This window comes from Aricia agestis, chromosome 11 (genome assembly GCF_905147365.1).
Source record: "Aricia agestis chromosome 11, ilAriAges1.1, whole genome shotgun sequence".
NCBI lineage: Eukaryota > Metazoa > Arthropoda > Insecta > Lepidoptera > Lycaenidae > Aricia > Aricia agestis.
In genome coordinates this window covers 17348722-17371494 of record NC_056416.1, presented here as the reverse complement: position 1 = coordinate 17371494, position 22773 = coordinate 17348722, and the positions used below count along the sequence as shown (strand labels likewise).

Below are 22773 nucleotides of genomic sequence, written 5' to 3'. Positions count from 1 at the left end.
TCCCTGAATATCTGGTTATCCTCCTTCATTCAGCCGGCGACGACCAAATCGAGGAATTTCCGGTCGAGAATCGAGATAGACTTTGTATAATTCTAAAAACTCAGTTTGCGCTCAACTCTCGAACTTGAACGAAAAAATCTCGGTGATTACTGATTGTTAAACTGGAGGAAAGAAAATTAGGTCCAGCTGGCAGTACGAAGCTTGGATCTCTCATCTCTTGTTAATGAAAGTTGGAACTTGGAATTAAATTTAATTTTCATTCCAACTTTCGCTAAATAACGTAGTCAAATGAAATGGTATATTATCTAGTTGTAAAGATGATAAATTTTCCCAATCTATAAAAAATCGGCCAAGTGCGAGTTAGACTCGCGCACGAAGGGTTCCGTACCACAAAAATAGGCTGAAAATTGTGTTTTTTGAATGGGAGCCCCCCTTAATTATTTAATTTATTTCAATTTAATTATTGATTATTATAGTACAAATACAACTGAGTATTTCGTGAATATTTCAAGTGCACATGTGTTGCAGTTATTGATGTCGAGCAAAAAATAGAAAAAAATTGCGTTTGTTGTATGGGAGCCCCCCTTAAATGTTTAATTATTTTTTTTAGTACACAAGTACTAAAAAAATAATTATATATATTTTTTAGCACTTTTTACCGCTATAACAACAATGTTATAGCGGCAACAAATATACACAATCTGTGTAAACAGAAGTCTAGCTATAGCGGTTCTTGAGTTACAGCCTGGAGACACACAGACAGACGGACAGACGGACAAACATCCTTCCCGTCCCGTTTTTACCCTTTGGGTACGGAACCCTAAAAAATAACAATGCCAATTAAAGCTCGTTGCCTCAGCTTCGTTTTAGTATTACGTAGATATCCATCTAGCTAACGAGAAGTTTACCACATCTCCGTACCAAATTTTGTATCTTTGACACTACACCGTACAACAAATCAATTTTATAACTTCGGCAACACACACAATAATGCCATAAAATCCCTAAACGGAAACTAATCTAAGAATAACTCGGTTCAAGGAAATACAGAGAATAGATAAATGGGAATCCACAGACCACAAGCCCACAACAACTGAAAACAACATTTTCACTATAAATCATGTTTATTTACTATTAATAGCTGCTTACATTTATCACACACGCGTAGCTATTTCTATATGAAGTACTATTATATCTTTATACTATTGTGTCTGTGTATAACGTTACCTTTGTGTTGTGATGAGTCAGTTTATATTGTGAGTTGCCACAATATGATTTTAATGTAGTAAACCACCTTTATACATTACTAGATAGCCTAGAATCTGAAGCAGGCACACATAAGTGTGATTTCAGATAACTTTAGAGAGCATAGAAGTCAGCAGCATATATTTTGTTGGCTACTTAATCTTCTTGTTATATAAAATACCTAAATAAATATAAAAACCAAACTCTCTTGCAATTGCATCCAAAGCAGTGTCGCGTTGATTTTCTCTATTTTTCACGAATGGAATTTCAAGAGTACGTTCTATTGACGCTACTGTATATTGTTATATTATGTATTGTTTATAGTACCGTATAATATTGGGCGACCTTGCCGGCGCCGCCGCGTCTGGCTATCTACATCACACAATGGCGGGTCGCGCGGAGCCCTTATACGTTATCAACTTGACCCGCCTAATTACAGAACTGGGTTAACTTCCTACATATCTGGATCTCGCACTCGTAGAGTTGCAGTATCTCCAAGTCTGGACTCTTTTTAACCTCTATGCCAACGATACAAGGGTTAACCTTGTGAGATTAACCCTTGTATCGTTGGCATAGAGAGACAAACACTGAAGTAAAAATAAATAAAATTATATAGTTTATATTATACAAGTTATTGAATAATAACATAAAATACAAATACTCACGTACACTAAATTATCTGACTTTAGTGTACGTGAGTTTTTGTACATATTTCCTGCCTCTAAAAACGTACATGTATTTTGTGCCAATTGAATAGTTTCAGCTCTATGGCAGTCAGTTTTCAGCGGTCTGCACACTCAAATGTTTGAACAAAATTTTAACTCTATTATTCCCTTGGTGCGTACTATACAATTTTTCATTGAGATTAAATAAAAACAGTAATTTTGATGTTTAATGGTACTTTAAATATTCATAGTATGGAATTGTATTATAATATTATGATAACAATCTATTCACTCGCATCCAGAAAAAGTCTCTAAATTTCGTTCTACATTTATGGTATGAGGTTTATTTCTATGTAGAACTCTACAATTTTGATTCAGTATTCGAGCAGCTCAACATGTCAGTTTGTCTGTAGCCCGAGATAGCTCTCCGCCGCTCTCGAGACATAATCAGACCTGCACACGCTGCATATTCATGCCCTATGCCCCACCGTGGGGCCCGGTGCCCCGGCCGAGTGCCCGCCGTCGGGCCCCGGCCCGAGCGTTTGCATGCTAGGAGCTCGCCGGTAAATTACGTTGAAACATTCAGGTGTTCCTAATTGGAAACTAACGAACTTTTGCCAGACAGGATACATAACAGCCATGAATGTTGTAACTTGGGAATATAGCGAGCATTTAATAGGATTGGTCTGTAAAATGAATGTACATAAAATGAAATTACTGCTACATTGAGCTCATAGGATGACGTGTAGAACACGATATATGAACCTCACATTTTCTACATCGAAAATATCCCGAATAGTAATATCGCTGGAGCTTCAAAACTTTTCCGATTTCCGCTCGTATGTAGAATCAAATTTGCTTTCAATTTATATGTAGAAATCTTGTAATACGGTAGTCGATAGTCGTGCAAGCAGGCAACGTGGAAGCAGGCAACGTGCAAGCAGGCAGCGTGCAAGCTGGCAATACAAAAGACTAGGTTTGCAGAATACCGTGGAGGTTTGCAGGAGTAAAACAAAATAGTCTGCACCGGGCCGGGCCATCGCGGCGCGTAATTACCGGCGTATCGACCGCCACAGACAGGATATAAAGCTGGCGCTACATTACATCCGGAAACCGAGAAAAATATAGAGCGTTGATAAAAAAGATATAATTCTATAAGCCGAATATAGACCTCCTCCTATTTGGAAGTCGGTTTAAAATAGAATACGACAGACTTGAGTGTGAGTTTTGATTACTACTCGAATGCATAATATGTCAGCTTGGATCAATATGGCATTAACATAGCACTATGTTACAAATTCAATGCTACCTAAAACAATTTTAGAGAAATTCATGAAAGCGATTACAAAAATTACCTCTTAATTCTAAGCACCCTGAGCTAATAATCGAACACTCGATTGTGAAATTTACGCTGCGGTCGGAGCAGAGGGCGCTACTACCACATACAGTAAATAATACGATCAAAATCTAACATGTTGAACATGTCGTATTAAAATATTGACAGAATTTTTTTTACTTGTTCATTGATCGTTCACTGTCTATGCTGCTGAGTGTGGTGCTGCTTCAAGCGTGAAAACTTTGCAGTAATATTATATCCTACGAGCTTTTGCCCGCGGCTTCGCTCGCGTTAAGTAGTATTATATACAAACTTTCATCCCCTATTTTAACCCCTAGGAGGTGGAATTGATCAAAATCCTTTCTTAGTGGATGCGTACGTCATAATATCTACCTGCATACCAAATTTCAGCCCGATCGGTCCAGTGGTTTGGGCTGTGCGTTGATAGATCACTATGTCAATCAGTCAGTCAGTCACCTTTGAGTTTTTTATATATATATAGATTTAGATATAGATAGTCTGAAATACCCACTTCATGTCTGTTTCCGGATCCTCTCTACCGTCTGCCTAAGGCTGTGGCTGCATGTAGGCGGCGTTTGTTAATTAATCGGCCTCCCCACGTTGCTGTTTTTGTACCGCCAACATTCATATTGTATTCTTTTGTTAATCAAATCAAACCCTATCAATGAGATAGCGCACTATAATGCTACTAATTTAAGTATAACTTTATTTGCTTACTTTAGTTTCTTGGATCTTATTGGAGGTTTCAATAACATTACTATTATTATTTTGTAGCCGATATATTTAGTGGCAATACTTAATCGCAGTAATAATACACGTTTGCTAATTTAATAACATAATTGTAATTTATGTTGATGAAAAAGGTACCAATATATCCTCATTGATAAAGGAACAAAAATATTAAATTTCGATTTGAATTAAGTGATGTGAAATAAGGAAACAATTCAAAAATTAATTTATGAAATATTTAATAACATCCACTTGTTACTGATAACCACGGCATCGTAACGAAAATGTTTAGGTTATTATCGTTAATTATTATGAATATAATATTATGTAATATACTTATATTATTATCAGCTTTCAGAGAACAACGACCCCGCACATTCCACAGAAATGTCTCGAAATTCTAGATTTCATATAAACAACTACGTTAACTAGTTTAGTTTAACACCTTTGATTAACTTTTTACTATATTTTATACGATGACCCGGTGCACTTCCTACTTATATAAACCTACCCTGGACTTACGAATATTTCAACACTAAAATTAGCGAAATCGGTTTAGCCGTTCTCGAATTTTAATGCGAGTAACAAAACTAAAAATTCATTTTAATTTATACATTCATATATTATTATGATAAAAGTTTGTATTGGTATAATTATCTTATATTATGATATATTATCACATATTTTCTATGAGGACGATTATAATATTCCTATGAGGAAACAGATCGCTAACGTTATAATTTATATGAAACTGATATCTCCACATGTGTTCGATGTTTATACTGTACTGTGTACTTCACACTCATCCGCTTATCAGTCACAAGTCATCAGTTTGTTATCCTCAAACAGCTGCATCGTGATTCGTGCCTTACATTTAAAATCTATTCTTATTTGTAAGACTGTAGATGAAATAAATAAAGTTGAAATAACTTTCCTTCTTAACAGTCGGCTGAAAAATCAACGATTTAGCCAATTAGTCATTATTATCAGGGCCCAATCTAATATGACGCTACTGTTATATTTCATGTACAACCTTTTCATAATACTTTAATAAGCTTCATACACAATCTCAAACCTTTTCCCACCAAGATTGGCACTTATTCATCACCCCGAACCCCCTGACACCAGCAGTCAGCAGTCAGCTCACTTATCGCGTTATCAGTCGTTATCAGATAGCGTCAGTCGACCCGGCGCGGCCGGCGAGCGAGCCCGCGTCTGGCCCACACAGAAACACGTCGCCCGGCACGTGTCATACATTGTAAGTCGTTACTCATTATTATTATTGTGAAAATCGTGTGTAAGCCCCACTTATCCCAGTCCCTCTCCTCGTGGTAATAATGATTAAAAGCATGAAAGAAAAATTGTTATCGGCAACAGAAAAGCCAATTAGTATTGATGTGTTGTGATTGCTGATGATAAGTGATAAACAAGTGCAGTTGCGGGAAACAAAAGAAAATCGTTGCTTTGAAATGTGACACATTCCAGATTTTAATTGTTTCATTATAAATTGTAATTTGTAACTGATAAACTAATTAATGCGATCGTACAAATGAAAATTCCTGATGTAAAAAAAAACAGTTTGCAGTGAGCAGTATTTTTTTATTTAGGAGTTTGGTGTTTACATAAGCAGTATATTGTGGTGGAAAAGCCATATATATGTACTTTCAAAAGAAATAAAATTATTTTATTCCCTTTCAAATGAAAAAGAAGAAAAGTTTTTAAACGCGTACTTCTTGCCGTGGGAAAATGTATGGTTAAATATTTGATGCGGGCGGAAACTCAAAAAAAATTTATCTAAGCTAAAGAAGACACTTGATAGTTGTTAGCGAAATAAAATGTCAACAATCTGCAGCCGTCTAGAGTGCACTAGAGGTCGGATGTTGACAGTGTTGCCAGACGGCCAACTCGGTTTCTCCCCAAGTGTTCCCCGAAATCCCCCCAAAATTCGGGATTTCAAGAAAAATCCCCCCACAAATTATAAAAGAAATTTTTTGTTCATTATGAATGGGAATTTCACAAATGGATACGATGAATGTACACTATTTCTGCAATAGCGTCCAATCTTTACAGAATCAGCATCTTCGCGAGCTCCTTGATCATTTTTATGGTTCCGTAAGTCTTAACTTAAGGGTAAAAACGGGACCATAGTACTTAGATTTCGCCGTCTGTTCCCAGATTTTTTCCTCCAAAAATCCCCCCAAAAAATTGTTCCCCCCAATTTTCCCCCCATCACCTAAAAAAACCCCCAAATTTGGGGGGATTCCCCCCAATCTGGCATCACTGGATGTTGAGAAAAAATGATACGTCCGCTGTTCAGGTCATAAAACAATAGGTCGTTCTATGAAATAAAAATCTGAGGTCCGCCGTCCGCTATATCAAAATTCAAAACATTTTGAAACCGGTTGAATCTAGACGACATTATAATATCAGGTATACTCGTGTACAAGTATAATATTTTAGTGGCAGTAAACATGACGTGAGTTAGTTTGCGAACTATTTTTGCTGTTTCCTTTTAGTTTTATGTTTATATTCATCATCAGCAATGAGTGATGCTTTCAAACAGAAATGAGAACCAACCAACCAATCCAATGAAAAACGTACGTTTGAAAATCGACTTTCCAACAAAATATACTCAAATCCTTCCTCTGTTATATTACGTAAGTTGGTCCTTTTTATGCTGTATCCACACATGCATCGGCAGCACGGTCGGCGGCCCTGCCACCGGCTAACCACACATGCCGCCGGCTTCGGTGGCAAGGCAGTCTGAAAGCCGGCGACAAACCCGGCGTTATAAGCCGGCGGCATGTGTGGATGCGCCATCAGGGTTCCGTACCCAAAGGGTAAAAACGGGACCCTATTACTAAGACTTCGTTGTCTGTCCGTCTGTCTGTCTCCAGGCTGTATCTCAAGAACCGCTATAGCTAGACTTCTGAAATCTTCACAGTATTTTTTGCTCTATTGTGGTACAGAACCATTCGTGCGCGAGTTTAACTCGCACTTGGGCGATTTTTTTTAATTTTAACCGAAATAATCTAGGATTAGCTTCACGAATCCGAAACCGAGCTAATTAACTTTTTTGTAATTGTCTACAGTAGACAGTAGCTTAACTTATTGAGTTGATAAATCAGCCGAAATATTTAACTTTCTAAACTTCTTTCTATTGGTTAGCTCAGACACTAGCGGCTAGACAGTATATATTCTAACAAACAGAGATGCGACATGTAAATTAGGATTTAGGAACACAGAGACCTAAATGCTAACCAAAAAAAGTTTTTAGCGGCAGATAGTCATTAACATATTGATCTACTCAATCAACTAATTTGTCAGTTTGTACCACGGTTTGTACACACAGGTCGTTGACACAGATTAGTGATTACGCCACCTATTTACCTCAATGCCGACATTTTGGGGCTAATTCAACACCACATTAGTACAATTAAATCATGAGCTCTACATAGATAACAACTTTAAAAATGGTCTCTTCTAATTTGCTGAATTTCGATTAAAGTAAACCTTTATATTATGTAAACAAGTAGTGATAAAATATGACGGCAAAAACATTTCAGTTGTTGGTTTAATAGGTCTAATTTTTTTCTTTGTCTACTCTAGGAATTGACTCTAAAGTAGACATCTTTTGGTTTCATGTATATAAATTCTAATTGTTCAATCATTATTATGGAGTAGACATTTTATCCGACTTTTCACAAACATTCGTTGTATTTATTCGCAAAACATTCATTTACAGTGATCAATAGACAAAGGTAAGTAAACAAACAATAGCGTTTGTGAAAATATATTTCAGCGCAGTCACTTCAATGCATCATAGGTAGGCGCAGACTTGTAAGTTACGTTCAGACACAAGTATAATTTCACTTTTTGATGGTGGATGCAGAATGATGTTGTTTTTAAAAAATGGAGTTATACTCAGTTATATAAAACTTAAGTATTTCCGTAATAAAAAGATTTAGACCATGGTAATTTTCTGTCGTTTCAGCATTTCGTTCACAATAAAATCAAACTAGATGTAAACAGACTGTATCAGTATTAGACTGGCTCCTCTCTGCGAGGCTCATTACAAGCCGCTTGTTGAACCTCGCTTCAGTCGGCGTAATTGCCTGAAACTAAATAAAACCTTTCATAAGACCCGCCGAGGAGCGCTTCACGAAATCATTTTGTGCGAAATAAACTAAAATTAATATAAAGCTCACTATTTACCAAGTAGGAGAGGCAAAAAAAATGCATAATTGTACTTAGGAAATACGAGGGTAAAATAATTTGGATGTGACTTTTTAGGTAGTTAGAGATAAACGGGTAAGTAATGACTCATGTAATTTCACGAATATGAATTAAGGACTTTAATAGTCCTAGCATAAAATTTCTCAACGATTTTATTTTACGAGTTTCAAAAATAGTTGAGCAGACAATAATATTATATTGAAGCGAATATAATTAACGTTGAACCTCGTCGGGGGTTATCAGCGTATCTGGTTCCCCAAAAATAATAATTATTATTTCCTAAACTCTACATTTGGGCCATGTAACATTCTCTATTCTTTAGCCGAGTTTGGTGAACCTCGTAGATTTTTGTATCGCCATTATTAATTAGTTTTTCATTAATACGAGTAATAACGCCTCCGTGGTCTAGTGGTATAGAGCGCGGCTCTTGACTCGGAGGTCGTGGGTTCGATTCCCGCGTTGAAAACATGTTATTTCCAAGTTTGGTTAGGACAATGCAGGCTGATCCATGCGTCGGATGGGCATGTAACAAGTCGGTCCTGCGCCTGATCTCTCGCCGGTCGTGTCGGTCTTCCGTCCCACTGAGTTATGAGAGTAAAGGAATAGAGAGTGCTCTTGTGTACTGCGCATACACTTGGGCACTATAGAATTACTCCTGCGTAGCTGGCCTGATTTCAATGAAACCGGCCACAGTCACCGAAACCGATTTGGGAGCCATAATATTATTAATAATAATATTGATTTAAATAAACAATATAGATACCCTAATCGTGGTAACATAGACTATTACATAATTTGTGTTGTTTATGATTGACAAAAACAAATAATTTATTTTCGGGATAAATTACATTTTCCATACAGAATTGGATAAATGCGCTTTTCCAATACCTACCTTCGTTTTATGATCAATTTTATGTTCTCAATCAGCTCAAAACGCTTGGCTACATTTGAAAGATAGATACGGCTAGTCCAATTCTTAGGTCAAGGGTTTGAACCGGCTGAGAGGCACCAAATTGTCACTTATGTCGGCACTTACACATTATAGGCGAACGCGTTGGCCGACGCGTTGGCCATTGCGTTGACCGGCGCGCTGGCCCAATGTGTAGAACGGGCGTTCGCGCGTTGGCGGTAGGTATTTCGCCTGTTCTACACATTGGGCCAGCGCGCCGGCCAACGCATCGGCCAACGCGTTTGCATTTATGTAGTGCCGACTTTACGCGCGTTATGATCGCAGCAGGTGGTGGTTATAGTTCTTCATCCCACATGTAGTTAACTTTATTGCAGTAACAATGGCTTAATATACTTTACTACCGACTACCGAGTGCCGAGGGCCGCTCCCGGGCTGTTAATAGTTAACGATGTTAAGTGAGAGCGGCAGTAAACACTTGTTAATTCTTAACAAGATTGATGGTGCTGTTCACTTATATTCTTATTATTAGTAGGAATAATAAGGAAGCTTAAGTAAACGAGTTATTTAACATGAAAGGGGTGCTATTTTCTGTGACGTGTCAGAAGCGGTCACCGATTACCATAAATCAATCATACTGCTCATTTTTAATTATTTCTCAGAAAAGTAATACATCTTAATTAAATTAAAAGTAATTGAAATTACATAAACTGTATATCTCTGTGTATTAAGTATGCGAGTGTATTTTATTAGACAAATACGACATTCACATTATTCCAGCTATTCGTGATGAAGACAAAAAGCCTGAGTCTTTTCCCCATAATCTGATTCAGCCGTATAACAAAAGCCTACGAACACTAAGCACTATATCTAGTACTTGTGGACTACAAGTACTAAGTATAGATACATATAGTGCGGTGCCTCAAAGTCTGTCGGTGCGTAATTATGCCGGGATTAAATCAGGAGCGGGGAGCGCTCATTATCCCGGTACACTCGCGCAGACTACCGTCTGACTTGTGAACGAGACTGTACTACCACAATATAAATGTATAGTAGAGTAACTCAGAAGTATCCTTAAAATACTTACAAAATATGGAGACAAGTTGTACACGCGTGCCCGTGCGACGTGTTATTGCTCTATTTTGGTTCTGCAAGTTGTCTAAATAATGCTGTTTTGTGCGTGAACTTGATACGGTCGATCTTCTATGAACATCTACTGTATATAATTTACATTACGATACTGTAGCGTACACCGGCGTAGATTTCACAGTCTGCAGCACCGTGAACCCGACAGTACTGCCATAGTACTGGTCGGTATTTTCTTTTGTTTCGTTTTAAAGTTGCCTGCAATGATTCCGGTTTTTTTTTCATATTAAAATGCCATGGCTGCGACTGTACAGCGGCAATTTTTCCAGCTAGAATATTGTGGTGATTGTACTGTTACCTACACAAATGCATTATCCAGAGCCGTAGTACGCAAACGTAGTCTACGGTGCCTCATTACAATGAGAGCGGGAATGAGAGTTGGGCGGGGATGTTTTACAAGTAATTTTATTAAACAGTATTATGACAGGGTGTCTGTCGCCTTGTTGTTAACTTGGTGTAGTGTTTGAGTTTGTTTATCTGATGGAGCGGACGCCTAAAGGCTTTTTACATAACACAAAATAATTTCCAAATTCCTAGCTTTTTGTTTACAATCCTTGGTAGAGGGTAGATAAAACTATATATACTATGAAATTATGTAAGAGACCAAAGAGCGTTGAGTCTTGCGCACACACTAAGCCACGATGAAGTGTGTTGTATCCACTTTCCTAATTATTAAAATTATAGAAAACGGGGGTTGCAAATGTTAGTGTTTCCTAGTTTATCCCTGTCCCTGACCGTCGCAGGAAAACCCGTGCGTCACCCACCCGCGGTCGTTGACATTGAAAAACACTAATTATTAAAACACAATCAATACTTTTAATCACAAACATTAATATAATTAAAAGTCTTGATTACTTGGCTAGGACCAATTGAAACGATTTTTAGAAAATTAGAAGAGTGGACCTCAAGGATGATATACAATGGACAAATTTAGTCGGAAAACAATTTATAAAGTCTGTTGTGATGAGTTGCATAACTCCCTGTAAATTTTAAGGGTCGGCTTGGATTGTATACCAATTACCAATTCCTAAATAAATATGGCGAACGCCTGAAATATGTGAATTATAAACATAGCCCGGGGCGGGCGGCAGCGCGGGGCGAGCGAGGACGGGAAGCTATATCCGTCCAGCCTCAACCTTGGCGTGAACAGGCCAAAGTGACGTGTCCCGAATGGTTCACGTCACTTTGGCCTCCGAAACCACCATCATTCTAATATTGTTCACCTAATTACGCTAAATGAAATATTACTCGCTGAAACATACACATTTTTTTTTTTAATGGAATAAGGGGGCAAACGAGCAAACGGGTCACCTGATGGAAAGCAACTTCCGTCGCCCATGGACACTCGAAGCATCAGAAGAGCTGCAGGTGCGTTGCCGGCCTTTTACGAGGGAACAGGGTAATAGAGGAGGGTAGGGATGGGAAGGGATGGGACGGGGAAAGGAATAGGGGAGGGTAGGGAAGGGAATAGGGTAGGGGATTGGGCCTCCGGTAAACTCACTCACTCGGCGAAACACAGCGTAAGCGCTGTTTCACGCCGGTTTTTTGTTAGAACGTGGTCATTTCTCCGGTCGAGCCGGCCCATTCGTGCCGAAGCATGGCTCTCCCACGTATACACATTGTACAGAAACGGATTTTTTAGTAGTGGCACAGAATATATATTATATTAGTAGTACCAAGTAGTGGCCAAAAAAGACTCAACTGACTGAAAAAGTAGACGAAGAAAGAATACATAACCGGCGCGGCCTCGGATAAGAAGTAATAACAGCCTGTCTTTCTAATGCGCGTACCGTTACTATTTTAATTTCACTTCCGCCGGCACTCACAGAGTGCAAGTTTCAACCTATTTTAGGAGAAAAGTTCTTTAGCGGAGTTGTGATTTTTTTTAAATTTTATATTGACTTGAGTGCAGTCTGCTTATAATAAATTAAATTTGCAGTAATACAGGATAGCTCGCAGGAAAACCCTGCTTGAACAGTTCTGCGGTCTGCGGCGGGTGCGGTCACCGCAAACCATATTTGTTGCTGTTTATAATAAGATGCTCCTGTTTTGTTAAATACCAAATATCCTCTTTCCCTGAGTATCTATCTACATAAGCCATAAATAAATGTTATATAATATAACTATTATGTCTACGAAATATAGAAATTGTCATGAATAGTTAGGATAAATGGGTTTCTAAAACACTTTATTTAAAAGATTTTATTCAAAATATCAGACATCATTTTGTGATGTCGCAACTCGTTATAAAAGTATGTACAGGATGTATCAAAACTAAGTGATAATACTTTAGGGTATGTATGGATCCCCTTTATGTATAGAGTTCGCTGTGAATGTAGCAGTGCTGAAAGAGTAACTTTTTTAGGGTTCCGTAGTCAACAAGGAATGTTATCGCTCGGGTATAGGTGGCGCCACTAGGTGTCACTTCCGACAGTGACAGCAATATGGAGGACTTAATGGCGGAAAGATGGCGTCACTCACAGAGGGGATGGTTGACTGTTGAGTCCCTATAAAATCATCGAACACGATCGAACGGGTTCATTCCTGGGGAAATTATAGTGAAGTGAACATCGAAAAGCTGATAGTGTTGTGAAGTAATAGTGAAGAATCAGAGTGTGGTTCTATACGTTAAGTGTGATTTAAAGTCTTAAGTGTGATTGGTGGTAATGTATTTATTAAATTAATTAGCACAAAGTGAAGTGATGAATAAATATCAGATATAATATTATAATGATTGTCTATATTGTGTGATATGGGATAAATATAATGAATGTAGTAAATAAATATACTGTTACTTAATTTAACTGTGGTATTCTTTCTTATATCAGAAGCGGTGATCGAACGTCCACAAATCATAAAAATGGCGCGAGGTCGCAGACGTAGACGAGCGCCTTCTACAAGTTCGAGTGCAACATCATCACGCAGTTCCAGCTACAGTACAAGTGGCGAGGATAACCGCCGCCGTCGTAGAACGAGAAAGCGTCGAAGAGAATCGCCAACCGTGAGTCAAAATGTTGTGTTATCTTCAGTTATTCCCGAGTTTGACCCGTTAGTGGATGATATTGATATGTGGATTAATGTGCTAGAGGCTAACGGTCGGGCCTTTGGATGGTCTGATAATATGATTAAATACCAAGGGTTACAAAAATTGCGAAATACGGCTAAAACTTGGTTAGATTCCTTACAAAAAAATGAGACTTCTTGGACGGAATGGCGATGGAAAGATTGGCGCGAACGATTGTCAAATACCTTTCAAACTAAACGTAACATGTTTATTTTACTTAAGCAATTAATCGAAACCAAACCATTACCGAATCAGTCACTTTATGAATTTTATTTTCAACAAAAAGGAAAAATAGACCGACTGCAACTTAAATTCAAAGACAGGGATATAGTGTCCATCATAGTTGGCTCAATCGGTGACACAAACATTTGCACAGCCGCAGAAGCGGGGAACTTTCCTTCTTGTGATGATTTAGCCTCATTTTTACATGGAAAAACTCATGTTGTAATTGATAAAAATATAAGTAATAAAAATTATTCAAGTTCAAAACTGAATAATAGTAATCGATTAGTTTCATTTCAGCAAAATAGCATAAATAATAATAAAACTGATTTTAAAATGGAGGCTTCTAGTAGTAACAATACAAATTATACGATAAATACTAATGTCTCGTGCTATCGTTGTGGCGAAATTGGTCATAGACGAAATAATTGTAGCCTCAAGGACGATATCGTATGCTCTCAATGTAAAAAACGAGGACATTTAGAAAAAGCTTGTAAATCTAAGCCCAAACCAAAAATAGAAATTGACCTTAAAGTGAAATTGATTTGCGAACCTCAAAGTAAACAAAAGTTTTACAAACAAGTCCAGCTACATAATTTTGAATGTGAAGCATTCTTTGATATGGGTAGCGACTGTTCGTTGATTACTTGGGAGCTTGTAAAAAGACATAGGTTACACCCGTTTAATTTAAACAAGACTGTAAACTTAGTTGGCTTCACTAGTAATACATCAACCCAAGTTTCCAAGGCCGTTGCTGTAAAATTAAAAGTTGACAATGTGGAACTGGTCACCTTATTCTATATAATTCCTGAATTAAATGGATGTGATGTTTTGATAGGTCGTAATTTTACTGAAGATAGTAGTATTATGTATTCTAGGGTCGGCGATACTTTAACTTTCAACAATGTAGAAACTGTTACTGTATATAATATAAATGTTAATAAAAAGTCTGTAGATTTTGGGGAACATGAAAATTTACTTAAATCGATTTTAAAAAAATATCATCAATGCTTCTCTGAGGACTTGTCCACTCTTGGCGAAACCAATTGTGTAGAATTAGATATAGAATTAACGTCTGATAGGCCAATTTGTTGTCGTCCTTATAGAATGTCTGAATCAGAACGTAAGATAACTAGAGAAATCACTGATGATTTGCTTAAAAATGGGATTATTAGACACAGTACTTCAGCTTATGCTAGTCCAGCTTTATTAGTAAATAAGTCTTCAGGAGCAAAAAGGTTATGTGTTGACTACCGTCATCTTAATAAAATTACAGTTAAAGAAAAATACCCAATGCCAATGGTTGAGGATCTTATTGATAGGTTAGAGGGTTGTGAATTCTTTACATCCTTGGATTTGAAAAGCGGATATCATCAAATTCCTATTAAATCTGAGTCTATTCATAAAACGGCATTCATTACACCTGATGGCCATTTTGAGTATATGCGTATGCCTTTCGGTCTTTGTAATGGGCCATCAGTTTTCCAAAGATTAATGAATAAAGTATTAGGTTCACTCAGATTTGGTAGTGTTATCTGCTACATGGATGACTTATTAATTGCAACTAAAAGTTTACATGAAAATATTGCATGTCTAGAAGAAGTTTTACGCGTTCTTCAAGAAAATGGGTTAACAATTAACCTTGAAAAATGTTCTTTCTTTAAGGATCATGTCACATTCTTAGGTTACGATATTTCTCCAAACGGAGTAAAACCTAGTAGTAGAAAACTTGATGCCATTAAGGAATTTCCAACCCCAAAAACAGTACATCAAATACGTCAATTTTTAGGTCTTATAAATTATTTTAGGAAGTTCATCAAAAACTGTGCAGTTCTTTGTAGTCCACTCACAAAGTTACTAAAGAAAAACTCTGTTTGGGAATGGGGACCTCAACAGAATCAAGCTGTTCATACGGTAAAAAATGCTCTAATTGATAACGCCGTCTTAAAAATATTTAATCCTAAATTACCAGTACGTTTATATACAGACGCCAGTCGTGAAGGAATTGGATGTATAATGATTCAGGTTACAGAAAATGGTGAGCGTCCTATTCATTTTTATAGCCGTCAGACAAGTGCTGATGAGAAAAAGTTCCATTCTTTTGAGCTTGAGCTTTTAGCTGTTGTTGTAGGTTTACAAAAATTTCGCCACTACTTACTAGGAATAACTTTTGAAATTATCACAGACTGCAATGCAGTAAAATATGCTTTAAGTAAAAAAGAAATCATCCCGCGTATAGGTAGATGGGTATTACAGACTCAAGAATTTTCGTTTCATATAATTCATAGACCAGGAACACAGATGCAACATGTCGACGCCGAAATCCGGTCATAAGCGAGCCATTAATTCAAAATGAAAACGTCAATTTTGTTACCGAAAGTGATTGGCTTTTATCTGTACAACTTCAAGACCCCAGTATTTGTAGTTTAAGAGACATATTATCGTCAGGTGAGGCCGAAGCTAATAAGCAGATATTTAATCAATATGAATTGTTGGGAAATAAAGTATATCGACGTACAGAATATGGTAGGCGATGGTTAGTTCCGAAAAAGTGCATTTGGCAAATAATTAGAGCCAACCATGATGATATAGGACACTTTGCTGTCGATAAAACTGTCGAAAGAATTAAATCTAAATATTGGTTTCCACGTTTAAAGAAAATAGTCTCCAAATACATTAAAAATTGTTTAAATTGTTTATACTTTAAAAGCATTCATGGCAAGAAACCTGGAAAGCTATATCCGATCCCGAAATACGCCAGGCCATTTCACACATTGCACTTGGATCATTTGGGACCCTTCGTAAAAACTACACAACAAAATTCATACTTGTTAGTGATTGTTGATTCATTTACCAAATTTGTTTTTATTTCTGCTGTGAAAAACACTAAATCAAAGATTGTAATAAATGAACTTGATAAAATTTTTAAGGTATTTGGCAATCCGAAGCGGCTAATTAGTGATGCCGGTAGTGCTTTCACATCTAAAGCCTTTACTAACTTTTGCAATGAAAGAAATATACGATCTCATGTTATAGCTACTGCAATACCGCGTTCCAATGGGCAGGTTGAGCGCTATAATCGAACTATTTTGGAAGCTTTACGTAGCATGGGGGCCAATACAGACAATAACAAATGGGATATAAATGTTACTAGTATACAACAAGGTTTAAACAGCACAATCAATAAAACTACATCAGCCATCCCTAGCGAGGTCTTCTTTGGCTATCGGGTTCTTACGAACTCTGACGGGTTAACTGATGATAGCACATTCACTAACACGGTTGACGTTACGGCTTTAAGAAACCAGGTCGATAAAAATATAAAACTAGACGCCGAAAAACAAAAACAAGTCTTCGATGCCAAAAGGAAGGATGCGCCTTCTTATAAAATTGGAGACTTGGTGCTTATAAAAATACCAAGTATGTCTAATGAAGGTCAGAGTACTAAGCTGCTACCTAAATACAAAGGTCCCTTCCAAGTTACAGACATACTAGGTCATGATAGATACAAAGTTGCTGACATGAGAGGAGCTGAAAGAAGTTCTAGACGTTACAACGGGGTCACATGCGCTGAGAATATGAAACCATGGATACAGATTGCGGACCCCGACACGCCGGATGTTATCGAAGAATAAGCGTAAGATCTCTCTATGTTATCCTTTGTAATATTCTGTATGTATAAGAGTCTGGTGCATTCACTTCGAACATCCATTTCATGTAGAGTGTAGACTAACATGTGTAATAGAAATCTGTGATGAACACTATTACAGCATGCATGGTGATACACAGCTGAGTTAAGTTTCGTGACACTCGGTTCAAACCATGTGGTTGTATTAATTGGCCGTCGATGGGATAATTTATACAACCTTAGTCGGACTCTCTAATGGATTGGATGCTAGAGTCCCTTTTTGATAATCTGTTCACTGTTCAGGATTAAGTACTTATTATAAAATGTTACTTGTATGTCCTCAGCTCCTGCACCAGACCAAGTTGCTGCTCGAGGACGAGCGCAATTACAGGACGGCCGGATGTTATCGCTCGGGTATAGGTGGCGCCACTAGGTGTCACTTCCGACAGTGACAGCAATATGGAGGACTTAATGGCGGAAAGATGGCGTCACTCACAGAGGGGATGGTTGACTGTTGAGTCCCTATAAAATCATCGAACACGATCGAACGGGTTCATTCCTGGGGAAATTATAGTGAAGTGAACATCGAAAAGCTGATAGTGTTGTGAAGTAATAGTGAAGAATCAGAGTGTGGTTCTATACGTTAAGTGTGATTTAAAGTCTTAAGTGTGATTGGTGGTAATGTATTTATTAAATTAATTAGCACAAAGTGAAGTGATGAATAAATATCAGATATAATATTATAATGATTGTCTATATTGTGTGATATGGGATAAATATAATGAATGTAGTAAATAAATATACTGTTACTTAATTTAACTGTGGTATTCTTTCTTATAGGAACCCTTATAGTTTCGGTCAGTCCGTCCGTCTGTCTGTCCGCGGTTTTGCTCAGAGACTATAGGGCCTGCAAAGCTGTAATTTGGCATGAATACACATATTAATGATGCCAACAAAATGGTACATAAAATCTTAAAAAAATATTTTTTATGGTACCTGCCCTACACATCAAGCGGGGATGATTTTTTTTTCGCGCCCACCCCATCGTGTGGGGTGTCGTTGGATAGGTTTTTTTAAAAATATTATGAGTATTCATAGATAATTTTCCGATTAGGGATCCCTTTGTGAAATATTAAATTATAAGTGGAAAAATCATTGGAGTCCAGTGTCCCCCCCTTCCACCAGCTAAACGGTTGCTTCTGGAAATGTGAAAAATTTCACGGGAGTAGGAAATATGCTGAATTTAAAAGGAATACTATCACGGCTAAGAACACTTCATAAGTTATTGAGTAATAGTCGATCAATAAAAAAAATGTATCCGGTGAAGTATAAAGGAACTTTTCGTTCAAATTCCTTTGAAAGTAACTGAGATGATGTTGTTAGTAGTGTAAAACACGTTATAAATGTACATTCATTGATCATACAAAAATTAAAAAAAAACTAGTGGTACTACGGAACCCTATATTGCGCGTGGCCCGACACGCACTTGGCCGGACTTTTGTATGGAAAAATTCGTGATGCTGGAGCGCCCATACAAAGCGCATTTTTTTTTCTCAGTGCTGCTAATTTCACAGTGAACTCAATAGGGACACATACACACCCTAAAGTATAATCATTTTATTTTGTTACACCCTGTATATTTATTTTACCTGTAGGTAACGACTAAAGTGCAAAAGGGATACCTGTGCGTTTATTGTGAACAGTGTATTATTTAAAAAAAGTTTTGAGTCCTCCCTATATAAAGCCAACAACAAAGACTGCTTAGCCTTTTGTTTGTGAGTCAGGTACAAAATATTTTTTTCGCGAGTAGAACGGAAGGCATAGCTTTTGAAGACTAATAAGTGTTAGTGTAAAGTCTACAAACTATTCCTAATCTATATTATAAATAAAAATTAATACTAAATTTTATTTGTCTCGCTAGAAATGGAGCCGAACCGATTTAATGCAGCTGAACCGATTTACTTAATTTTAGTCTTGAAATATTCGTAGAAGTCGGGAAGGTATACAATGTGTCCCGACACCGGTATCCGATCCTTTAATGATCTATGGCATATTTTATCGACAAATTGGCCCTCAAATTTTTTCTCTCTCTCACGGTTGTAAAATGGCAGCCATTTTAGTTTTTCTCGGGCTTTCACACTAATCTGACCATTACTTCTCATGTAAATATCCTATGAAGATAAAAAAGGTCTCATTTGATAGCTTAACTTGTGTACTACGCTTACACAGGCAATATGTAAGAAAATATATAAAGGTCATAAGCATAAAGGTCGTAGTTGACGGCGAATGCTCGGAAACTCAGTCTGTTAATGCTGGTGTCCCTCAGGGCTGTGTGCTATCGCCTACTCTATTCATACTGCATATCAATGACATGTTACAAACCAAAGGCATTCATTGCTATGCGGATGATAATACAGGTGATGCTGTATATACCGGCTCCCCTAATATTTCTCGGCAAAATGTCACTGAGAGTCGAAACGAACTTGTGTCTAAGGTGGAGAATTCATTGGAGAAGGTATCTGAATGGGGTAGACGTAACTTAGTCCAATTCAACCCCGCCAAGACACAAGTCTGCGCGTTCACCACTAAAAAGTCACCAATGGTCGTTTATCCTCGTTTCGAGGGCACATCTTTAACCATCTCCCCTAGCATTGAGATACTTGGCGTCAACATATCGAGCGAAGTCCAGTTCCGATATCATCTTGAGGGTAAGGCCAAATTAGCCTCGAAGAAGCTTGGCGTTCTTAACAGAGCGAGACAGTACTTCAGTCCGGACCAACGCCTACAACTCTACAAGGCGCAGGTTCGGCCTCATATGGAATATTGTTCTCATCTCTGGGCAGGGGCGCCAAAATACCAACTGCTCCCTCTGGATCGTATCCAACGAAGGGCTGCTCGAATTGTTGACTGCCATAGTGTTTCAAACAGCTTGGACCCCCTGGAATTACGCCGAGATGTTGCTTCACTCTGCATCCTCTATCGGTTGTATCACGGGGAGTGCTCTGAGGAATTGTTCGGAATCATACCACCTGCAACTTTTCGCTATCGTCCCACGCGAAAAACATACCATCCTCATCACCTTGATGAGTGGCAGTCTTCCACAGTGCGTTTTTCGCGTAACTTTCTGCCGCGCACTGTAAAACTCTGGAATGAACTGTCACCAGCAGTATTTCCGGACCGATACGACCTGCAAACCTTCAAGAAAAGAGCGTATACCCTCTTAAAAGGCCGGCAACGCACCTGCAGCTCTTTTAGCTTTTAACTTAAGTATAGAATTTATTTAAGATAAAAACCTCCTCTATCTTTTTAAAATAAAAAAGAACCAGTTTAATGTGTTAGATTTTTCACAAAAACCCATTAATTAAAAAATACACAATTTTTTTTCTTAAACTTTCGTTTTTCTATTGTTAATTCCACGAAATTCATAACATATTGCCTGTGTAAGCGTAGTCCACAAGTTTAGCTATCAAATGAGACCTTTTTTATCTTCATAGGATATTTACATGAGAAGTAATGGTCAGATAAGTGTGAAAGCCTGAGAAAAACTAAAATGGTTGCCATTTTACAACCGTGAGAGAGAGAAAAAAATTGAGGGCCAATTTGTCGATAAAATATGCCATAGATCATGAGTCATGACATTAAAGGATCGGACACCGGTGTCGGGACACATTGTATAGTTGGAGACAAGTGATAGAAAGTTCACCGGGCCATCTACTTTAAAGAAAAAAAAAATTGTGAATAAGCACGTCTTAGTAGTTTGTGTAAATATTTAGGTACGCCTCCGAAAGACGGGTGTACATTTTGTCTTAGGCTAAAAGTTTGTTCATATTTTTGTATCGCTAAGCTGCAGCCTACAGGTAGGTAATAAATTATTTTTTTCTCGGAAACCATAATTCTTTTGTTGTGCTCCGAACTAGTTACTAGCACTTAGCAGAATAATTTGTTTGCTGCTAAGATAAGAACCCGAAAAATTCTTACTACCTCATTGAGTACGTCTGTGAGCACAGACGTGGTTTTCGGATGTTAAAAAAATTGTTAATGTTTGTGCTCGGTAAAAAAAAAGTATATATTATTATGACAGTGACAAACGTTCTAAATCAATTTATGTTATATTTACTTTTCTCTATGTTCTAAATGTGACTGATGTAATATGTTATCGTTTCGCGATAGATAAGTGTGGTGATTTTATTTTATAGCCAGTTATTATATAGGTTTTATAGCCAACTTCAGTTTTATGTGCTTACGAAATTTTCCTGAAAAGGAATAAGGAACATATTCTGTAAGTCAAATTTCTTTAATTCGAAATAAATAAGTAGGTACGATAGAACCATGAACAACCGTGTTGTGGTTCTATCATACTTTTTTATTTAATGAGAAACAGGCGCAAAAGGTGGTGGCTAGCCCGAAACTTATGTTCTATTATTTAAGTTTAGGAAACCTTTAATATTAGCTCTTTTTTTTCTTTTATATTAGATGGCAGCACAAGCACAGACAGTAAACATAAAGTTTTGTTCGACGTTTGACGTGTGCACTGTGCACTGTGCACTGTGCAACATGTCGAATTTTGGTCGGATTATTTACTGTATGTGCTAGTAGCGCCCTCTGCACGACCTTTTCGTAATATTCCCTATTCATGCACATTCCCCACACCTAGTATCAATATTAGTAGGCGACGCACTAGGCAGACAGTTGGCACAGAGCACTATCAGCTTAGGTGATCACTGATCAGTGTTTGAATATTCATCCTGCCTCCTGAGTCAGGCATATCTGTGAGATCAACACGTTGGTCTGGCAGCTGACACCGCTGATGGCTTGGCATAATTAGCTGTGTACATGTACAGTGACAACATGTACGAACATGGGCCCATCATATCATCAACACTATTTATGGAATATGGGCATGACAATCGACATGTGGCTTACTTGCCGCAGCGCAGGAATACACCACGTAGTCGTTGGCTTTCGTTTGACGGTGGTGAGATAAACATTTTAAATAAATTAAGCGATTACCAACCTAATTATTTGCAATTGTACAAACTCTGAAAAAAATGTCTTTTGCATGGCCACAGAGATATACTCGTAATTACTTATTATAAATTTTACAAAATACATATTACGTCATGCACAAAATATTATGTAGTGTAAACAAAATTAATAAGCTTAAGTATTTTAAGAGCCCAGCGCGACGATATCATCGAGCCGAAAATGCTGAATTACAGCCAAAAGGTAACGCGTATAGCGGCGCGGGTGAAAACCCACCATAACATTGTGGTTAATTGCACAGCTGTTACTTTGTTTACAGTGGAGATATCTACGGGGGAATACCTACGTCTAGGTACTTCAGACCGTAAGGCACAGGATAACAACAACACACACATACACGCACTACAAGTTACAACATAATATTATATATTGCGCTATACAGCAACAATGTCACGTTGTTAATAGCGTGCAAACCAACACGTCGCAGAACATGCAGTATATATGTTACGCTCAAAGACCGAAAACGCTCAGTGAGCGAAAAAATGGCTCACAACGCGTTGTGGTAATAGTGAAACGGCCACGACGCGAAAT

General features: G+C 37.7%; 1 protein-coding gene across 3 annotated transcripts in view; it reads left to right on the top strand.

The window, feature by feature from the left end:
- The window catches only part of LOC121731715 (rhomboid-related protein 2-like), a 31857-nt gene that overhangs the window by 4222 nt on the left and 4862 nt on the right, over positions 1-22773 (top strand). Inside the window, exon 1 of one of the 3 annotated variants that reach the window (XM_042121301.1) lies at positions 5192-5254. The exons of 1 other annotated variant lie outside the window; for it this stretch is intronic. The gene's annotated coding sequence lies outside the window, so the exon portion shown is untranslated. Of the gene's footprint in view, positions 1-5191; positions 5255-21455; positions 21479-22773 lie in introns of those variants that run through there. One more of the 3 variants, XM_042121303.1, reaches the window with a different exon arrangement.